We start from the raw sequence: 10259 nt of genomic DNA on the forward strand, positions 1-10259 counted from the left end.
ATCGTCAGCAGGCTGAAGGATTTCTATTTGTCGATTTTGGTATTGCCTACTATTCTTACTTGATTGGAGACAACCGTACCGGACTATGGTACAGTCTTCCAACTCTTGCAAAGAATTTGCGTTATGCATTGTAGATAACACCCGGACCGTGCGCCCGACTGCGGCCAATTCTGGGATAGGTCAGATTTAATTTGGTCGACTGTTAATGTTACATTTTTTTCTTTTAGAATCATTATCTTGTATCACGTTTTGTATGTTCACAAAGCGGGATCCTTTGATAGATATTTTTTTACATAAATTTTTTTTTTATAAAAGATTACAAATTTTTTTTTCTACTTTACAGCTTATTTTGTATCTGAACTTTTATTAAATGAAAGTAACAGGTATGACTACTATAGAAAATAAAAATAGTTAAAGTGGAACGCCAGCTTTTATTTGCCTCCCATTCCTCCTCAACCTGCCCCCCCACTCCCCACCTCCCCAGATGTACCTTTTTTCCTGCAGCTCTCTAGCTGGTCTGATGATGTCACCAATACTACTTCTACTGGTCTGATGATGTCACCAATAATACTAAGAAAGAAGTAGTATTGGTGACATCATCAGACCAGCTAGAGAGCTGCAGGAAAAAAGGTACATCTGGGGAGGTGGGGAGTGGGGGGGCAGGTTGAGGAGGAATGGGAGGCAAATAAAAGCTGGCGTTCCACTTTAACTATTTTTATTTTCTATAGTAGTCATACCTGTTACTTTCATTTAATAAAAGTTCAGATACAAAATAAGCTGTAAAGTAGAAAAAAAAATTTGTAATCTTTTATAAAAAAAAAATTTATGTAAAAAAATATCTATCAAAGGATCCCGCTTTGTGAACATACAAAACGTGATACAAGATAATGATTCTAAAAGAAAAAAAAGGACTGAGAGGCACTCTCAATATTACCTACTGGGGTACTAGATGTGGCCTTCTCAGTGATGCGCCCCCTAGGGGAGAGTATATAGGGCAAGCTGGGCAAGACATGTGTCATTCTGCCTGAAGAAGACCAAGGAGGAGGAGGTTGGGGACGTTGATAGAGAATGGAGATGGTAACTGGGGATTATATATATATATATATATATATATATATATATATATATATTTACAAAAAAATACAAAAAAATATAAAAATCTTGTAGGTAGATTCACGTACATGGGATTAAATTTAGGACGGCGCAGCTACACCGCCGTAAATTAGTTAGGCTAGTAGTGATTCACAATCTACTTACCTGCTAATTTACGGCGGCGTAGCCTCAAACGAGCGGGTGTAAGGGCGCCTAATTCAAACTGGTTGGAGGGGGGCGTGTTGTATGGAAATGAGGCTTGACCTCACGTTTTTTTACATTTTTTGACACTGTGCATGCGCCGGGCGACTACATTTCCCAGTGCGCATTGCGGCTAAGTACGCCATACGGGCCTATTGATTTCGACATGGACGTAAACGACCTAAATCCCGATTTGCGGACGACTTACGCAAACGACGTTAACTTTTCGAATTTTGCGGCAGGAACGGCGGCCATACTTAACATTGGCTAGGCCACTAGAGCATAGCTCTAACTTTAGGCGGCCTATCCCTTACGGAAACGGTGTAATTCGACGGCGTAGGCCTGGCGTACGTTCGGGAATTGGCGTATCCCCTCATTTACATAATCTACGTCGGCCGCAATGGAAGCGCCATCTAGCGGCCAGCAGAAACATTGCAAGCTAAGATAGAACGGCGCAAGCCGGCCTATCTTAGCTTTGTTTAAGCGTATCTCTGTTTGAGCATACGCTTAAACAAACGCCGGCGTAGATTCAGAGTTAGGTCGGCTTATCTACTGATAAGCCGGCCTAACTCTTTGTGAATCTACCTATTGGTGTTTTACTTTATGGAGTAGATTCATCATAAGCCAGTGAATGTGGATCATTTACCAAGGTCAACCAGCCAAGAACACCAGATATATGCAGCTGCTCACAGGAGGGAAGGGAAATCTCCAACGCTTATCACAGTTGGTCTATCCCTGTGAGGTACGCTGCACTGAAGAGACCCAATAAGGTTGAAATATTTGTGTGTTTTTCTGTTTGTTTTTTTTCCAGTGTTATGTATTTACTTTGGTGTTACAATTTTACATGCAAAAGCAATAAAATAAATAAAAATGCAAAAATGAGACCCAAATGTCTAAATATGGGGGTTCGGCAAAACATTTACAGGAAATTGTTGCAAATGGTGGCAGTTTTTACCATCAGTCTGCATTTGGGTTGAAGTCATCATTCAGATCTGCGCTGTCCTGGATTGTCCCCCTTATTTTATTCTATTAGGTGCAATCTCATTGGTCAGCTTGGTGCGTATACCCATTCAGACACCTTTATACACATAGTTTCACTGTATGTTACCCTTTGCAAATGACTTCGTCAAAGTTTTTTAGTAAAAATGCTCTTCTTGCTTTTTTGTGCTTTGTATTTTTTTATTTATTATTGTTTATTTATTATTCTTTGGTAAATTATTATTTTAAAGTACACCAATAAACTGCCTTTAAAATGATTACAGTTCTGTCTGTTTTATGTTTCAGTGTTTAAAATGTATTAGGGCTGTTAGTGATTAAAATTTTCGTGTTCGATAATTTTTTTTTTTTTTTATCGATTAATCGACTAATTTCGATTAATAACCTTAATGTCCGCACATCTCCCCCAGTAATGTCCGCACATCTCCCCCAGTAATGTCCACATCTCCCCAGGAATGTCCACACATCTCCCCCAGTAATGTCCACACATCTCCCCCCCGTAATGTCCACACATCTCCCCCAGTAATGTCCACATCTCCCCCAGTAATGTCCACATCTCCCCCAGTAATGTCCACATCTCCCCCGTAATGTCCACACATCTCCCCCGTAATGTCCACACATGTCCCCCAGTAATGTCCACACATCTCCCCCAGTAATGTCCACATCTCCCCCAGTAATGTCCACATCTCCCCCAGTAATGTCCACACATCTCCCCCAGAAATGACCACATCTCCCCCAGAAATGTCCACACATCTCCCCCAGTAATGTCCACATCTCCCCCGTAATGTCCACACATCTCCCCCGTAATGTCCACACATCTCCCCCAGTAATGTCCACATCTCCCCAGGAATGTCCACACATCTCCCCCAGTAATGTCCACACATCTCCCCCCCGTAATGTCCACATCTCTCCCAGTAATGTCCACATCTCCCCCGTAATGTCCACATCTCCCCCAGTAATGTCCACACATCTCCCCCAGTAATGTCCACATCTCCCCCAGTAATGTCCACATCTCCCCCGTAATGTCCACATCTCCCCCGTAATGTCCACACATTTCCCCCAGTAATGTCCGCACATCTCCCCCAGTAATGTCCACACATCTCCCCCCGTAATGTCCACACATCTCCCCCGTAATGTCCACACATCTCCCCCAGTAATGTCCACATCTCCCCCGTAATGTCCACACATCTCCCCCGTAATGTCCACACATCTCCCCCAGTAATGTCCACATCTCCCCCGTAATGTCCACACATCTACACCCGTAATGTCCACACATCTCCCCCAGTAATGTCCGCACATCTCCCCCAGTAATGTCCGCACATCTCCCCCAGTAATGTCCACACATCTCCCCCAGTAATGTCCACATCTCCCCCAGTAATGTCCACATCTCCCCAGGAATGTCCACACATCTCCCCCAGTATTGTCCACACATCTCCCCCGTAATGTCCACACATCTCCCCTGTAATGTACACACATCTCCCCCGTAATGTCCACACATCTCCCCCAGTAATGTCCACATCTCCCCCGTAATGTCCACACATCTCCCCCAGAAATGTCCACATCTCCCCCAGTAATGTCCACATCTCCCCAGGAATGTCCACACATCTCCCCCAGTAATGTCTACACATCTCCCCCAGAAATGTCCACATCTCCCCCAGTAATGTCCACATCTCCCCAGGAATGTCCACACATCTCCCCCAGAAATGTCCACATCTCCCCCAGTAATGTCCACATCTCCCCAGGAATGTCCACACATCTCCCCCAGAAATGTCCACATCTCCCCCAGTAATGTCCACATCTCCCCAGGAATGTCCACACATCTCCCCCAGTAATGTCCACATCTCCCCCAGTAATGTCCGCACATCTCCCCCAGTAATGTCCACATCTCCCCAGGAATGTCCACACATATCCCCCAGTAATGTCCACATCTCCCCAGGAATGTCCACACATCTCCCCCAGTAATGTCCACATCTCCCCAGGAATGTCCACACATCTCCCCCAGTAATGTCCACACATCTCCCCAAGAATGTCCACACATCTCCCCCAGTAATGTCCACATCTCCCCCAGTAATGTCCGCACATCTCCCCCAGTAATGTCCACATCCCCCCAGGAATGTCCGCACATCTCCCCCAGTAATGTCCACATCTCCCCAGGAATGTCCACACATCTCCCCCAGAAATGTCCACATCTCCCCCAGTAATGTCCACATCTCCCCCAGTAATGTCCGCACATCTCCCCCAGTAATGTCCACATCTCCCCCAGAAATGTCCACATCTCCCCCAGTAATGTCCACATCTCCCCCAGAAATGTCCACATCTCCCCCAGTAATGTCCACATCTCCCCCAGTAATGTCCACATCTCCCCCAGAAATGTCCACATCTCCCCCAGATATGTCCACATCTCCCCCAGTAATGTCCACACATCTCCCCCAGTAATGTCCACACATCTCCCCCAGAAATGTCCACATCTCCCCCAGTAATGTCCACATCTCCCCCAGTAATGTCCACATCTCCCCCAGTAATGTCCACACATCTCCCCCAGTAATGTCCACACATCTCCCCCAGTAATGTCCACATCTCCCCCAGTAATGTCCACATCTCCCCCAGTAATGTCCACATCTCCCCCAGTAATGTCCACATCTCCCGCAGTAATGTCCACATCTCCCCCAGAAATGTCCACATCTCCCCCAGTAATGTCCACATCTCCCCAGTAATGTCCACATCTCCCCCGTAATGTCCACATCTCCCCCAGTAATGCCCACATCTCCCCCGTAATGTCCACACATCTCCCCCAGTAATGTCCACATCTCCCCCGTAATGTCCACACATCTCCCCCAGAAATGTTCACATCTCCCCCAGTAATGTCCGCACATCTCCCCCAGTAATGTCCACACATCTCCCCCAGTAATGTCCACATCTCCCCAGTAATGTCCACACATCTCCCCCAGTAATGTCCACATCTCCCGCAGTAATGTCCACATCTCCCCCAGTAATGTCCACATCTCCCCCAGTAATGTCCACATCTCCCCAGTAATGTCCACATCTCCCCCGTAATGTCCACATCTCCCCCAGTAATGCCCACATCTCCCGCAGTAATGTCCACATCTCCCGCAGTAATGTCCACATCTCCCCCAGTAATGTCCACATCTCCCCCAGTAGTGTCCACATCTCCCCCGTAATGTCCACACATCTTCCCCAGTAATGTCCACACATCTCCCCCAGTAATGTCCACATCTCCCCCGTAATGTCCACACATCTTCCCCAGTAATGTCCACACATCTCCCCCGTAATGTCCACACATCTTCCCCAGTAATGTCCACACAACTCCCCCAGTAATGTCCACACATCTCCCCCGTAATGTCCACACATCTTCCCCAGTAATGTCCACACATCTCCCCCAGTAATGTCCACATCTCCCCCGAAATGTCCACACATCTTCCCCAGTAATGTCCACACATCTCCCCCAGTAATGTCCACACATCTCCCCCAGTAATGTCCACACATCTCCCCCGTAATGTCCACATCTCCCCCAGTAATGTCCACATCTCCCCCAGTAATGTCCACACATCTCCCCCGTAATGTCCACATCTCCCCAGTAATGTCCACATCTCCCCCGTAATGTCCACATCTCCCCCAGTAATGCCCACATCTCCCGCAGTAATGTCCACATCTCCCGCAGTAATGTCCACATCTCCCCCAGTAATGTCCACATCTCCCCCAGTAGTGTCCACATCTCCCCCGTAATGTCCACACATCTTCCCCAGTAATGTCCACACATCTCCCCCAGTAATGTCCACATCTCCCCCGTAATGTCCACACATCTTCCCCAGTAATGTCCACACATCTCCCCCGTAATGTCCACACATCTTCCCCAGTAATGTCCACACATCTCCCCCAGTAATGTCCACACATCTCCCCCGTAATGTCCACACATCCTCCCCAGTAATGTCCACACATCTCCCCCAGTAATGTCCACATCTCCCCCGTAATGTCCACACATCTTCCCCAGTAATGTCCACACATCTCCCCCAGTAATGTCCACACATCTCCCCCAGTAATGTCCACACATCTCCCCCGTAATGTCCACATCTCCCCCAGTAATGTCCACATCTCCCCCAGTAATGTCCACACATCTCCCCCGTAATGTCCACATCTCCCGCAGTAATGTCCACATCTCCCGCAGTAATGTCCACATCTCCCCCAGTAATGTCCACATCTCCCCCAGTAGTGTCCACATCTCCCCCGTAATGTCCACACATCTTCCCCAGTAATGTCCACACATCTCCCCCAGTAATGTCCACATCTCCCCCGTAATGTCCACACATCTTCCCCAGTAATGTCCACACATCTCCCCCGTAATGTCCACACATCTTCCCCAGTAATGTCCACACATCTCCCCCAGTAATGTCCACACATCTCCCCCGTAATGTCCACACATCTTCCCCAGTAATGTCCACACATCTCCCCCAGTAATGTCCACATCTCCCCCGTAATGTCCACACATCTTCCCCAGTAATGTCCACACATCTCCCCCAGTAATGTCCACACATCTCCCCCAGTAATGTCCACACATCTCCCCCAGTAATGTCCACATCTCCCCCAGTAATGTCCGCATCTCCCCCGTAATCTCCACACATCTCCCCCAGTAGTGTCCACATCTTCCCCAGTAATGTCCACACATCTCCCCCAGTAATGTCCACACATCTCCCCCAGTAATGTCCACACATCTCCCCCAGTAATGTCCACACATCTCCCCCAGTAATGTCCACATCTCCCCAGGAATGTCCACACATCTCCCCCAGTAATGTCCACACATCTCCCCTCCGTAATGTCCACACATCTCCCCCAGTAATGTCCACATCTCCCCCGTAATGTCCACACATCTCCCCCGTAATGTCCACACATCTCCCCCAGTAATGTCCACATCTCCCCCAGTAATGTCCACATCTCCCCCAGTAATGTCCACACATCTCCCCCAGTAATGTCCACACATCTCCCCCCGTAATGTCCACACATCTCCCCCAGTAATGTCCACACATCTTCCCCAGTAATGTCCACACATCTCCCCCAGTAATGTCCGCACATCTCCCCCAGTAATGTCCACATCTCCCCCGTAATGTCCACACATCTCCCCCAGTAATGTCCACATATCTCCCCCAGTAATGTCCACACATCTCCCCCAGTAATGTCCACATCTCCCCCAGTAATGTCCACACATCTCCCCCAGTAATGTCCACACATCTCCCCCAGTAATGTCCACATCTCCCCCGTAATGTCCACACATCTCCCCCGTAATGTCCACATCTCCCCCAGAAATGTCCACATTTCCCAGAATAAAAAGCACACTCACAGGCAGCAGATGATGACGTCAGCGTGCCGCTAATAGGTCGCCGCCGGGTGTAACAAGATGGCCGCGGCTCCGGAGCTAGGCTGAAGCCGCGGCCTTTCCAATGGGCGAGACCGCGGAGCTCAATCTGCGGATCTCGTACTCGATCAAAATTATTTTGATCGATCAAAGAAATTAACGATTAATCAAGGAATTAATTGTTAATTTCCGCAGCCCTAAAATGTATCTAAACCAAAATGATACATAGTGCACCTTACCAGTCTTTCGATGTCATAGCTCCATTAGGCTCAGTTCACGCCATAAATGTGCGATCGAGCGCGGGTGCATTTCTACCCCCACGCATTTCATGTTGGGCAGCTCGTTCATTTCAGTCCCTACCTCTTTTCCAAAAACGCACACAACTGCATAATGTTGCAGATGCGTGGGGCGGCGCCATTAACAATTATGCTGCTGAAGAACAGTCCGTTTCTGCGCTGAGTGTGTGATTTTGCGTGAGTTTCCGACGCCTACAGGTAAATTCACATGGGGGGAGTTCTTAAAAATAGGCTGTTCCCGATTTGTGATCTCCCCATCCTGCTGCTGTCAATCACTGTGAGGAAGGTGTAGGGGGCGGGGCCAATTGTGCACTGTGTGTGTCAAGGAACACCCAGAGCGAGCCCACACAAATGCCCCCATTATAAGCGGCTTACTATTGGGCACTTGTTGAAGGGGGGAGGGGGGGTTCAGTAGCGGTGGTGGCCCCCTGAAGAGGATTAAGGCTTCTCTGTGCAAAACCATTAACCACTTTCCTACCAAGTCATTGTAGAATGACGTCGGCGGGAACCCTCCCAACCTTCGGGTGGACGTCATATGACGTCCTGGGCTTCCCGGGCGGCTAGGGGGCACGCACATGCACCCGCCACATTGCTCGGGACCCGATGCGCGTGCCCGGCGGCCACGATGTCCGCCGGGCACCCGCGATTGCCCGCAATCACGGCAGGACCATGGATCTGTGTGTGTAAACAGAGGAACACTGATGAGTCTCCTCCCCTTGTGAGTCCCCTCCCCCTACAGTAAGATTTACTCTTTAGGAAACATATTAACCCCTTCAGCGCCACCTAGTGTTAACCCCTTCCCTGCCGGTGACATTTACACAGTAATCAGTGCAGTTTTATAGCACTAATCGCTGTATAAATATGAATGGTTCCAAAAATGTGTCAAAAGTGTCCGATGTGTCCGCCGCAATGTCACGGTCACAATAAAAATCGCAGATCGCCGACATTACTAGTAAAAAAATTAAAATAAATAATAATGCCATAAATCTATCCATTATTTTGTAGACGTTATAACGTTTGCGCAAACCAATCAATAAACGCTTATTGCGATTTATTTTTTTTAGAAGAATACGTATCGCCCTAAACTGAGGAAATTTTTTTTTTTTAAATTGTGATATTTTTTAAATCAAAAAGTAAAAAATATTGTGTTTGTCGCTCTTTTGTTTATAGCACAAAAAAAATAAAAACCGAAGAGATGATCAAATACCACCAAACGAAAGCTTTGTGGGGGAAAAAAAACATAAAGATTTCATTTGGGTCCAGTTTTGCATGACCGCGCAATTGTCATTCAAAGTGCGACAGCGCTAAAAACTAAAAATTGGTCTGGGCAGGAAGTGGGTGAAAATGCCAGGTATTGAAGCGGTTAAAAGGGAAGGTAAGTATAACATGTTTATTTAAAAAAATATATATCTTTATAATCACAGTGGGGTAGATTCAGGTACCTTTTGCGCATTTTTTACGGAGGCGCAGGGCAACGTTTTTGCCCTGCACCCCCGCAAATTTTCTGCGCTACCCGCGATTCATGGAGCAGTAGCTCCGTAAATTGCGTGGGCGCTCCGGCAAAATGCCCGGCGTAAGCGCGCGCAATTTAAATGATCCCGTAGGGGGCGGGAATCATTTAAATTAGGCGCGTTCCCGCTCCGATCGTAGAGCGCATGCTCCGTCGGGAAACTTTCCCGACGTGCATTGCGGCAAATGACGCCGCAAGGACGTCATTTGCTTCAAAGTGAACGTGAATGGCGTCCAGCGCCATTCACGATTCACTTACGCAAACTACGTAAAGTTCAAATTTCGCGACGCGGGAACGACGTGTATACGTAACATTGGCTGCCCCTGCTAATAGCAGGGGCAGCCTTACGCGAAAACCGCCGTACGCAAACAACGTAAACTGCGTACGCAGGGCTCGCATAACGTTGTGAATCGGCGTTAGTATGCAATTCGCATACTATACGCTGAGCACAACGGGAACGCCACCTAGCGGCCATCGCAAGAATGCAGCCTAAGATATGCGGGCATAAGAGCCTTATGCCGCGCAGATCTTAGGCTGCAGTCGGCGTAACGAGGTTCCTGAATCAGGAGCATTCGTTACGCCGGCGCAAGTAAGCAATTGCGCTGCGTAACTGCTCTCTGAATCCGGGCCAGTGGAACTAAACCCTCCTTTTCAGCCAAGATGGCTGCCATAAGTGTCACCCGAGGTGTCGGTTGGGGTGTAACTGTTATGACAACAGCTTGCGAATTACAACATAAATCAGAAGACGCACCTCTGTGTCAAAAAAGACGGAACATAGCGAGACGCCAAGCCCTGGTGC

Source organism: Rana temporaria, chromosome 8 (assembly GCF_905171775.1).
Source record: "Rana temporaria chromosome 8, aRanTem1.1, whole genome shotgun sequence".
Lineage (NCBI taxonomy): Eukaryota > Metazoa > Chordata > Amphibia > Anura > Ranidae > Rana > Rana temporaria.